Here is a 12,817-nt window from a genome sequence, read left to right on the forward strand (position 1 = left end):
AAATAGTCAACACATTTTTTTTTTATAGTTTTCAAATGTTTCCTAATATTTGCTTGATTTTGTATCCAGGTGGACATCTACTGGGAATAGTAACCGCTTGCCCAAAGCGTTGCATGCAATGCAATCTTGAGGGGGGTCTACGTGTGTGCTGATGGTGGTCACATTACATGATATATACACGATTTGACCCAGCAAACATTTCAACCATTGTCATATCAACCTTTTGACCCTATTGACTTTATGTACCTGTCGGCCTTAATCAATACCTCCCAACATCGAGGACCCTCTGTCTCCCGATAATAGATGCCATGTGCATGAACACAGCATGTACTCACCATGCTCTGCAAACCAGTAAGTGACACAGGACCTCTTACCTACCCCTCTAAAATAAATAAAAAATGGGACTATCCAACGAAAATCAGGACAGTCGGGAGGTATGCTTAACCCATACCTCCCAACTTTGTTGTGCTAAGGGACCTGCCACGCCATGGCTTGCCCGGAAAGGGACGGAGCCACAGGTGGGTGAGCGTGGCCTCAGGTTGAGGACGTGACCAAGTGCCACAGAAATGCCCCATTTTGTCCCCCTGCCCGCAGAACACTACGACCCATGAGTGGGACTGTCCCACTGTAATTGGGACAGTTGGGAGATATGACTTGACCCTTGCCTATCTTTTGCACCGCTCAACACAATAGCAGTCAAACAATTGGTGTCAACCTATTAACCGTCAACCATAACATTGTCCATCCATCATACCACACCCCTGACATCAGTAACTCCACCTTACACTGCCACAGTGTTGGACACACAATGAATGGCAGCTTCCCAAGGCACAGACACACATTAGTCACAACTCCCCAGACACCACATATAATTATCATTGTTATCAGCTGCTGTCATTTGCCAGAGGGGTCACAGCTGCTTCTCTTCCTGGCCATGACCCATTTCCGGACCATAACCAAGATGTCGCCTTCCAGGCTTCAGGCGGAGCCGCGACGTCACTCGGGGGGGAGGGGCCGGCAGCACGGGAACGCCTTCCTTTTGGCATCTGCCGTGGTCGGCGGCGTGAGCGCGCGCTGTGGTGAAGGCAGAGCGGCGGCCTATTGGCCCGTGGACACCGGCGCGCTCCAGCGGCGGGAGCGCGCGTCATCAGGCGTCACACGGACGCGCTCACAATCAAGCAGTCACCCAGCAGCAGCAGCAGCGACGGCGGCACAGCGCTGAGCACATAGTACGGAGCGGGAGCAGCTGACGGGCAGCACGGAGCCGGCGCGCACACCGGATTACCGCGCAGCCTCCTCCATCTGACGGTAAGTACAGGCACGCTGCTGCCGCCGCCAGCAGTGCTCCTCTCCCCGGGCATGTGCGGCTGCTGCTCCCGGCACCAGCTGGCTGCATGGCAATAGCAGGGATGATGCTCGGTACAGCAGTAGTAAGGGGAGTACTCATTGTAATGGCAATAATACTATCACTGGCGATAATAATAACAGCACCAGCAATAAATAGTAATGGTGGTACTAATCATTAATGAGAACGATGATGGTAATTATTTTATTAATAATATAATAATAATGGTGATAATAATTAGCATGAACAGTATGGGAAGTGTTAGTAGTCATGGCAATTGATTAATTATAATGATAATGGTAGCAATAATAATGATGGCAATAATAAATACTAAGGAATAATAATTGTGTGTGGGGCAGCAGCTGGGGTGTGATGTAATGAGGTATGTAGTAATAATATACTGAGTTGTTGTACGGTGATGCGATATATCGTTACATCGCATCGCCAGGTCGTGCCGTCGTCCAGGTGTGTGCCCAGCATTAGCTGTCAGTGACATGACCTAATGTAAGTAAACTTTCACTGTCTCTATTTATCTATGGTGAAAGGTAAATGCACCCGATGTTCTGATATGTAGTCTGCAGCCACCTCTAATCCCTGCTGGTTATAGGGTGCTGGGCACATGCTGATTATAGGGTGCTGGGCAACTGCCTGTGCTACCTGCCGGTGACCGGAATAACTCCTGCCTCTTATTGGGTGCTGGTGCCTGCCTGTGCTATATGCCGGTGACCGTAATAACAGGTGCCGGTTATAGCGTGTTGGGTACCTGCCTGTGCTACCTGACTGTGACAGTGATAACTCCTGCCGGGTATAGGGTGTTGGGTACCTGCCTGTGCTACCTGACTGTGACAGTGATAACACCTACCAGTTATTGGGTGTCGGGCACCTGCCTGTGCTACCTGACTGTGACAGTGATAACTGCTGCCGGTTATAGGGTGCTGGGCACCTGCCTGTGCTACCAGACTGTGACAGTGATAACTGCTGCCGGTTATAGGGTGCTGGGCACCTGCCTGTGCTACCAGACTGTGACAGTGATAACTGCTGCCGGTTATAGGGTGCTGGGCACCTGCCTGTGCTACCAGACTGTGACAGTGATAACTGCTGCCGGTTATAGGGTGCTGGGCACCTGCCTGTGCTACCTGACTGTGACAGTGATAACACCTACCAGTTATTGGGTGTTGGGCACCTGCCTGTGCTACCTGACTGTGACAGTGATAACACCTGCCGTTTATAGGGTGCTGGGCACCTGCCTGTGCTACCTGACTGTGACAGTGAAAACTCCTGCTGTTTATAGGGTGCTGGGCACCTGCCTGTGCTACCTAGCTGTGACAGTAATAACACCTGCCGGTTATAGGGTGCTGGTGCCTGCCTGTGCTACATGATTGTGACAGTGATAACTCCTGCCGCTTATAGGGTGCTGGGTACCTGCCGTGACATTGATGCTGATCGTACATTGTCCACTTCATAATAATCTCCATCCCACCATCTTTATCTATTCCTAAGCAGTAGTAGAACGGCCGCCTGTCATACCCACACTTCCCCGCTGCTTCTACCATCTACAGAGTCTTTGTTACCTTTTGACATTTTTGTAGATGGTCAGTTGCACTTGTTACATATTTATAAACATTTACTTGTTAATATTCCGTTGCACTTCCCTACCGCCAGCATTTATGAGGCCAGACTTGCTGTGAACAGCCAGAGGGGTAAGAGGGCCCAGCTCGCAAGCGTGACATCTACAGTGCTACATAAGATTTTATTGCCAACAACCTACCGTTTTAATACAAATGTATCTTTAACGTTGACATAGCTTAAATAACATAAATATAGTTTTAGGTCGGTATGTGCTTTTAAGGATATGGTTAGGAATGATAACCCCCCCTCCCTCCCCATTGGTTACTGTTGTTGCTTTGAAAGGTCTTTTAAGCAGTCTTGTTATTGTGCCAGCTTAATGTGTATGCTTGTGTGACCATCTGCTTCTTTCTTCTTGGGGCCGACACACACACACTGAATGACCCAGTGTCCCCTATGAAGTGATCACTTGAATTCTTTCACGTAACGTCGTATTTAATGGGAATAAAAGAATCCCATTAAAACCTCCTGTGCGTATAACATTCTCAATTTATGTCCGAATACTTTTATTACCAAGTCTTTTCTTTGGCTTCCCACCCCAGCATCAGCATGCACACGTTCTCTGTGCAGATGGAGTAGCCTGCGTTGTAGGTAAACACGGCGTGTTTTTATAATGCAGGATGCTGTGTTGAAATGCGGCACGCTGGGTCCTCTCGTGTAGTTCCATGCTAAAGCTGTAAAGTTGGTAAGGCGATCTGGGACGGACGTGTCTCCTGCATTGGATTAACATCTAGATTGCTCTGCATTCAGAAGACCTGCTGCAGCATTCTTGCCCCATCCCCCCACGCACAGATCCTGTCATTAGAAAACTGATCACAGCATCCTTTACCATCGTGCGAGCGTGTACATCCAGCGCTCACATGTGGAGCGCACCCCTCCTGCAGTGTCCTCCTGATCAGACTACAAAAAAAGGCTTATTGTAAAGGACGGACAGTGCTGTTATTGCTTTTTGCTTTGAGGGGCAGGTACCATGCCTACCTGCCTAAATATTTGCGGTGCATCTTTTAGCAGAGCCATGCGCGTCTCCTGGACAGGTGAAGGATGGGCCAGCTGCTCTTTGGCTTTGAGATGTATGTTTTGAAACGTTAGAGTCCCATATAACCTTGCAGAGCCCCAGATGTGTGTGTGTGTGTGTGTGTAGCGCATCACTCCCGGAAAGAACGTCTGATATGCGTTCGGACTGGCTGTCACTGCTTATTGCTTCCTCTTGGACTCTTTGGGGGTGATGCCGTTGTTTTGAGGGTAATGGGCTCCCGTCTACAGTGGATGGGAGCTAATTCAATTGTTTTGAGCAGCCATCCCCCCCGAGGCTGCACTTCCAACGCAGAAACATAGGGGGGTGATTCAATTGCTTTTCAGGTAATGGCCATTAGATGGTGCCCAATGGCAGCAATTCAGTTTGGTTGCAATCACCACCAGCACTTAACATTTCTACGTTTCGCCACCAATGCCCACTCCCCGTGTCGTCCGTCCCCCCCTCTCCACGCAACAGGGACCCGCAGAACTTTTCATCGGTGCAGTCCCAGCTATTGTTACGCCACTGGGTATTGGGGTTAGTGGATTATGGTTAGGGTATTAGGTATGGGTATCAGGGTTAGTTTAGTGGTTACCATCTTATGGTTAGGGGCGGGTCTAGAGCTGCGTCCAAGATATACTGGCATTCCATCAAAGTCAGAGTATGGGTCCCAGCATCCTTGGAAAAAAATCCAAGATGAAATGATGTTCAGCGTCTCGGACCATTTCTGAATGGAACATGTCGGCATGGTTCCGTTTGATGGATCGATTACTATTGGTCAAAATTTGATAGGTTGACACATGCAAAAGGTCAACGTGCTAATTGTCGACACATGAAAAGGAGGACATGAGTTTATTTTACACTGACTTGTTCTTCATGATCCCAAGTGGGCATAGAGGCAGACTATAATAATGTGCCGAGCGATCCATGCGCGGGGGCGCGCTATGCTGATATGGTGTCCGTGTCGACATAGACACAAAAACGCACGTTTCCTGTGTTGACCCGTTCCACTTAAACCTTTTCTTTTGTGTTGACTATTGACTGTCGACCTAGGCATTGTTGACCTAATAATTCAAACCCATCCCGGCGTACTCTGTACGGCTGTCGTCTGTGTGATACCTATTAAGATCATCCACTGAAATAGGTCGACATTTGTAAGATCGACAGGGTCAAAACAAGCATTAGGTCGACATTGGGAAAGTCGACCTAATGCTTTTAAGGTTGACAATCAAAAGGTAGGCATGAGTTGTTTTTTTATGTGCCGACAGGCAGTATTTTATGCCCTACCGTCCACTACGGCGTGGGGGGAGAATAAAATAGTGTTCCGAGCAGTCGTGGTACTCTTAGATGGTGTCCATGTCGACTATGTCTACATTTGGGAAAAACTCACGTCGAACACTTAACCTTACCATTGTCTACTTTCCCACCCTGTCAAACTTGCCCAGGTTTCGACTTAATAGAATAGAATAAACTTTATTGGCCATGTATGTTTGCGCACACTAGGAATTTTTTGTGGATATACAGTGCAGCATCAAGCAGAGATAAAAGGGGGAGGGGGAGGCATTACATACATTAAATTGAGACATTATATGCGGGGAACACATACCCGCGAGCAGCTCAGCGCCTAGACAGCCATCAGCGGCGCCACTGGTCGTTGCAGCAGCCGGTAGGTAACACTATAAGCAGGGACAGTACAGTATCACACAGGGAACACATACCTGCCGAGCTGTACAGCACCTAGGCAGCCATCAGCGGCGCCACTGGTAGTTGCAGCAGCCGGTAGGTAACACAATAAGCAGGGACAGTACAGTATCACACAGGGAACACATACCCGCCGAGCTGTACAGCACCTAGGCAGCCATCAGCGGCGCCACTGGTCGGGGCAGATTGTTGGAGAGGACACATCTGCGCTTGACTAAAAAGGGGCAACAATCTCTCAAGGAGATGTAGAATCAAACCCCAATAACTAGGGGAAACAATCTCTCAAGGGGATGTAGAATCAAACCCCAAATGACTGAGATAAATATCTTCCACCAAAACATTACAGGCATGCCGAGTGCCTTTGTCTAATGCAGATAATGTATATATTTTATGGTACAATTTGTAGGCTGTGCGAGTAAAATTCCATTGTCCTGCCCCTGGCTTGTACTATTTGTACGCTACGCTTCCCTTGTGAATCCTGTCAGAACACAACGTGCTTAAATGGCGAGCATTTACAGGGGTGGTATTAATATAATTGGGGGGACGTAGCGCGCCGTCGTTGTGGGGCGGATAAAGGTCTGAGGATATCCGCGAACGTACGCATTCACAAATCCTAAATCTGAACACAGGGAAAGCCTGAAGCTTAAGCTACATAATGAGTTCCTCTATTCTGATCACAATTAGGAAAAGCAGAATTGAGGTTAATGCCTTTAGTATGTATTTGCCACAAAGCACAATTATTATGGTTTCTTTTCTTTTTTTTTTACTTTATCTGTTTGAAGAGTTGATACTGCTTCAGTGAATTGGCTTAACATTAGATAATCAGCGTTTTTAATAGTAGATCTGTGAATGAACAGGATTCAGCCTAGTGCATTCAGGATTAAACTATACATGGGCAATTTTATTTTCCCATTTATTTAACAATTGTATCACTTCGCCCCAGAGAATGAATGTAAACGGCAAGATCAATGTGTAGCTAGACAAGTCTTTCAACTTGGTATTTGCAGCTCTCTTGCATTGGCATCATGGATGAGATGCGTGCACCTGTTTCTCTGGAAAGCCATGTGCTAGAGATAAGGGATGGGGGAACCTTTAGCACCCTACCGCTTTCAAAACCCGGCGCAGTTCCTCTTCCCTGCCTGTGGTGGCGCTCTCTGCACAGAGAGCTATTATTGTATCTGTATAGAAATCAGTACGTACTGTAGGAAATGTATCTGAGCTGATCTATTACAAAAACAGGTACTTGTGTATAATAGCGGCGCCCCCGATGTTCATCGTGCAATGTTTTTATCGCATTGCATGCCATGCAACCGATGGCATGCGATGCGATTTTTGCCCCCTATGCGATGAAACATTGTATAAGCACCCTAAAGGATGCTTACAATGTTAAATGCACCCCCACGCTACCCCCCCACTATAAACGTGAACCCGAAGCGTGGCGAGGGGCGGCGGTACGCGTCCTCCGACCTTTTCATACCCCCACTATCCACGTCGGCGTGGAGTTGAGAATAGAAAGTGTGGCGAGCGCAGCGAGCCTTTTGGTATGCGATGCGGTGGGCGCCGCTATAATACACAAGTACCAAAACAGATTGCAACTGTCTATAGATTGTAAGTTTGAAAGCAGGGCCCTCCTACCTCCATGTGGGTTTGTATCTACCCAGTTTATTTAATCACAGTTGTTTCCAATTGTAAAGCGCAACGGAATGTAAATATGGTTGGCAGCCGCTGCCAAGGTTGCGGGTAAAAGAAGATGGCTACCAGCCAACTTATTTCATGGGTAACATTTCTAAACGCGTATCATTTTGCTGTTGCCCGTAGCAACCAATCAGATTCGGTCTTTCATTTTCTGGTATGATATCAGGTAATGATAGCTAGAATATTGTTGTTTGCGATATGCATTATCCAATTTTTTGTCTTGAACACTACATAATAGAATTCAGAGATATTGGTTACATATATTTGCGCAAAGTTATGTGTAAGTCCCCAAGCCGTTGTCAAGGTTTCTCTGTCCCTAGCGCTATATCTACTGTAGGTGCAGGGTGCGGCACCCCAAAAAAAACTATCATAACCTAACCTGGTGCTTTATGACCAGTGTTCTCTCGATTTTCTGGCAATCTGCCCCAAATTATGTAAAATCAGGGAGAAATCATGAATAAAGTGGGGAATATTATTATTTTTTTCCCCCCTGCCGTGCGATGATTCGGGGTTGACAAGCGCTGGTCACAAACTTCAGGCGTTTGGACACCCAAACAGCACTTTTCAGGACAAGCCCATTAAATAAGTCCGAGCCAGATCCTATAAAAGAGGCATAACTTTCCATATAGATCTGTCCGCACTTGAAAAAGGTTCATGAAACGCGTCAACCAGAGCAGTGGAGCATTTTTATTTGCTTCTGCTGTTATCGTTTATTTATATGGAGCCACAAGGGTTCAGCAGCGCCTTACCAATACAGCTGTGGCATCAGAATATGGGAACTACATGACTCCCAATGACAGCAATATGTTGCTATTTCACCTTATTCATTTTCTTTTAAATATTAATAATTTGTTAGGTACTCTTTACCTAGTACGGCGCCCGTCGCGGGCATCGCGGGTACATTTGTGTGGCCGCGACGCGACCGACGCAATGCCCGTGATTTCCCATTGAAACCAATGTTAAACATGGAAATCGTGTCGGTCGCGTCGCGGCCGGCCATAAATGTACCCGCGATGCCCGCGACGCGATGCTCCCGATTTCCCATAGGAATCAATGTTAAAAGGCGCGATGGACCCGATTTTACTGTTAAATGCCTCAATCCACCCGATTTGGCCATAGGAATCAATGTTAAATGGGCCACAGAGCCCATTAACCCTTAAATGTCCCCCCAAATTTTTAACGCCACCCCACGATCCACGCCAACCCGAAGCGTGGCGAGCGCAGCGAGCCCGCGAGGGACGGCGGTACGCGTCCTCCGACCTTTTCATGCCCTACTATCCACTACGGCGTGGTGTGAGAATATAATAGTGTGGCGAGCGCAGCGAGCCACCGAGCCCGAAGCGTGGCGAGCGCAGCGAGGGGACGCGGATACCTTCACAGTTATGCGCGTCCCCTCGCGGGCTTCACAGGTGTCCGTGGCGACGCGGACACCTGTGAAGCCCGCGAGGGGACGCGTCTACCTGTGAAGGTATCTGCGTCCCCTCGCGGGGCTCGCTGCGCTCGCCAGGCTTCGGGCTCGGTGGCTCGCTGCGCTCGCCACACTATTATATTCTCACACCACGCCGTAGTGGATAGTAGGGCATGAAAAGGTCGGAGGACGCGTACCGCCGCCCCTCGCGGGCTCGCTGCGCTCGCCACGCTTCGGGTTGGCGTGGATCGTGGGTTGGCGTTAAAAATTTGGGGGGACATTTAAGGGTTAATTTGGCCTATTTGGCCCCAAATCGGGTCCATTGAGGCATTTAACAGTAAAATCGCGGTCAATCTGCCGTTTTAACATTGTTCCCTATGGGAAAATCGCGGTGATCGCGGGCATCGCGGCCATCCCGATTTACCCGCGATGACCGCGATCACCGCGATTTTTACCCCCGACGCCCGCGATTTCAATCGTGGGCGCCGTTCTAGGTAAAGAGTACCATTTGTTATAGAGGGAGGTGCACTGTACGTCATTCTGTGCTGATATGCAGAATTTTTGGAAAACATTTCCTTCAGTTTAAGCACCCGTGAATTTTACAACTGTTATGTCCATTTTATGCATTCTAGTAGGGTGAACTTTTTTCTATGACATGTTATCTCCTGAATCTGGGTTTATTGTGCTGTTGGTACATCCACATCTAGAGGTGATGTTGACCATAGCAACCAATCCCATTCTGTTTATAATTTTCTAGGATGCAATAGAGAAATGATAGACCAGACATGTCCAAACTGTGGCCCTCCAGCTGTTGTGAAATACACATCCCAGCATGCCTTGCCATATTTATTTAGAATTCCCCAAAATTGTGGCAAGGCATGATGGGACTTGTAGTTTTACAACAGCAGGAGGGCCATAGTTAGGAAATGCTTTTGATAGACGAAACCTGGTTGCTATAGGCAATGCCACCTCTAAATGTGGATTTACCAACAGCACCATAAACCCAGATTCGGGAGCCTGCAAGTCTTAGAAAAAAGATCACCCTACCAGGTTGCATAAATGGGCAGAAGAGTTGTAAAATAGGGTGCCGGACGGCTCCCCAACAGTCATTACTCCGATGTCGGAATCCTGACTGCTCCCTCGTGGGGGTCCACGACCCCCATAGAGGGAGAATAAAATAGGTGGTGAGCGCAGCGAGCCCGCAAGGGGCTTCATTGCGGCCCCCCCCCCCCCCAGCTGTGCAGTCGGGATTCCGACGTCTGAGTAATGACTGTCGGAATCCCGACTGTCGGTGTGTCATACTACCACACCCATAAAATAGACGGGTGCTTACACTGAAGGAAATGTTTTCCAAAAAGTCTGGATCTAATTATAGAGGTCTGATGAACCCATATGAAATAGATTTTTGAAATGTATCATCTCATTGAAGTGTGCTGCTTTGTAAATATTGACAAGATGAAGTCCGAGAGGTGGGTGACCAAGAAATGTCCATAGAAAGTTTTTGTTTTTAGAAGCAGAGGACCTTTTTTAGTATTTCATTTATTTAACCCCGCTTTGTGTTCTTTCCTTCCATTTATAATGTTTGCCATTTACAAATTCTCGCCGCGCACTGTTGTACCTTATGCCAGGAGGAGTATGATTAATCCGCTGTATTGTTCTGGGGAAGGATCTATCTCTTTAGAACCAAATAGAAGTAAATCAAATGTATCGCTGTTAAAAGATTTCATTAAGAGCGTTCATGAATAATACAGCACCGGCAAAATGCATTCTAGTGAGCTGCAGAATGATTGGCAGCCTTATCCCGTACATACTGTATGCTGGCATGAAACGGTAACAGATTCATGCATTGCTACCATATATCATCCTTGTGTAATTTGTCAACTGCGAGTAAAATGGATTTGCATAGAAAATAAATGACGTTCATGCAAATATACAACGGTGGTGTGATTCTCTAAACTTTTAATTTCAGGGGGTATTTGACGTGCGGCCCACCAGCTCGGTGGAACAACACATCCCAGCATGCCCTCCCACAGTTTTACATCGCAAACCCGAGATTTTGAACCAGGACACAATAAACCTGGGTCACCCGTTGTACACACAGCAACCCTGTTTAAACCCTTCTTTTAACTCGGGTTGAAATACCAGGTGGCTCGACACAGGTTTGTTGTTTTAACACTGCACCCAGGTCGAGCCAGTAATAAGTTAACCCAGGTTATTTTTGCGATGGGGTCATATTCTGCACCAAAGCAGCATGGTTTCAAGCCTGTCCATAATTAAATAGAAGAGACTTAAGTAGGCAGCTTGCTTTACTAAAGTATGCTCTAGCACAGGGGTTCTCAAACTCAGTTCACGGGACCCCACACAGTTCCCATTTTCCAGGTCACCCAGCAAGTGCACTCATTACTCACTGACACAAGATCCGCAGGTGGAGGTAATTATTTCACTTGTGATTCTGTGAGGAGACCTGGAAAACATGCACTGTGTGGATCAGATTTTAGCTCACTTTGCATAAAATGGGCTCAATAAACACTAGGTTAAAGCTGGTTGCTATGGGCAACACTTATACCTACTCCCCTAGCAGTGGCAGCCGGCAACCTGCAAACCACCTGCCGTAGAATTGCACTTTCTAGCAGGATTTAATGACAAAACTGTAGCGGGACACGTAAGGCTGTTAGGGTGGAGGGCCACGCCTTCCTGCTCCTGGCCTAGAGGGCTGGATTTCGGGAGGTACTTCCCTGTTGGTCAATGGCACACGGACACATCACTTTTGCTTTGTTTTTCCATTCTGCTTTTTAGCACCGGTTTTTCCAGTTCTATGAATCCTGTATTCTCAGCTTTCCTGGTGGTCATCTTATCTGGTCTGCACTTGTTCGTCCTCCAAAAATAACTCTTATGCACAACATCCAAAAAAGAAATGAGACTCTTGCGTTGTTAGCTATGCACCACTAATATCAGACGGAATGGTTGCATGTTAAACAGGAAAAAAAGAAGACCATTCATCCCACGTAAGCCCCATACACACTGGCCCTTATTCTGGTTCACTCGCATAGGCAAATTCCTTCTCTAATGGACAAAACCCCCTGGGGGGGGGGGGGGGGGACTGATTAATTTTTACACCGCAACATAGTTCTCACTTTGAAGTAAAACCCCACCCAAATCTAACTCTCTGCACATGTTACATCTGCCTCACCTGCAGTGCACATGGCTTTGTCCATTTGAGAAAGAATTTGCCTTTGCGAGTGAACCAGAATAAGGGCCACTTAAAGAGAATTTAAAAACTCTTCTGAACAATGAGTCAAGTTTGTACATTCAATATCATTGCCTGGGACCGATATGTATTGTGTAGCAGTTTTATATATTAACAAATGATATATGGTAAATAGGACAGAAATACTACAAAGGATCGAATTAGAATTTTTCCTTCCGTCATCAGTTGTTGCTTTGTTGCGTTTCCTGGTGTTTTTGTGTTTTCTAAATGCAATGTAGTTTTCATTCTAGCACCCTACACCTATAAAAACCCATGCAGTTCATCTTTCTTGTCTGGGGTGTCTCGCTCTGTTGTGTTGCTTAAATACAGACCAGAGTGTGCTAGAAATAATTGAATATGCACCGGGAGTATTGTCCGAGATGCAGTGCTATTGCCAGCGTTTTAACACCACTGCACCTCGCACCCTTTGCCGCTGATTTGATTGGCTCAGAAAGTCTTCCAAATTGAATTTTTAAATTAACCAAGACAACTGTTTCGGGTTATTTCCCATTCCCAGAACTGCCGCCCCCCGGGCCGCATAGAGTGGGGAATTAAGTGTCCGATTACTGGTCTGTCTGCAAAATGTGGGAAAGTCATTCCAAGCCTGTCGTTATATATTCATGGTTATATGATTAATTTAGCTCTGGCAAATACAAATGACTCGCTCTACAAACAAAACAAAATGTGCTGAAATATTCATGTCTGTCTGAGGGTATTTGTTGGACGTGTAATGAAATACATTCTTTCGGTTACATGTTCTGGTGTAAATACCATCTAGCT

The 12,817-nt window shown here is 47.0% G+C and overlaps 1 protein-coding gene across 1 annotated transcript in view; it reads left to right on the forward strand.

Moving 5' to 3' along the window:
* The first annotated feature begins 1,091 nt into the window (after nt 1–1,091).
* Nucleotides 1,092–12,817, forward strand: part of ADARB1 (adenosine deaminase RNA specific B1) — a 105,448-nt gene continuing 93,722 nt past the window's right edge. Inside the window, exon 1 of the mRNA XM_083154423.1 lies at nt 1,092–1,308. The gene's annotated coding sequence lies outside the window, so the exon portion shown is untranslated. The remainder of the gene's footprint in view (nt 1,309–12,817) is intronic.

This window comes from Crinia signifera, chromosome 7, assembly GCF_055691185.1.
Source record: "Crinia signifera chromosome 7, ASM5569118v1, whole genome shotgun sequence".
NCBI lineage: Eukaryota > Metazoa > Chordata > Amphibia > Anura > Myobatrachidae > Crinia > Crinia signifera.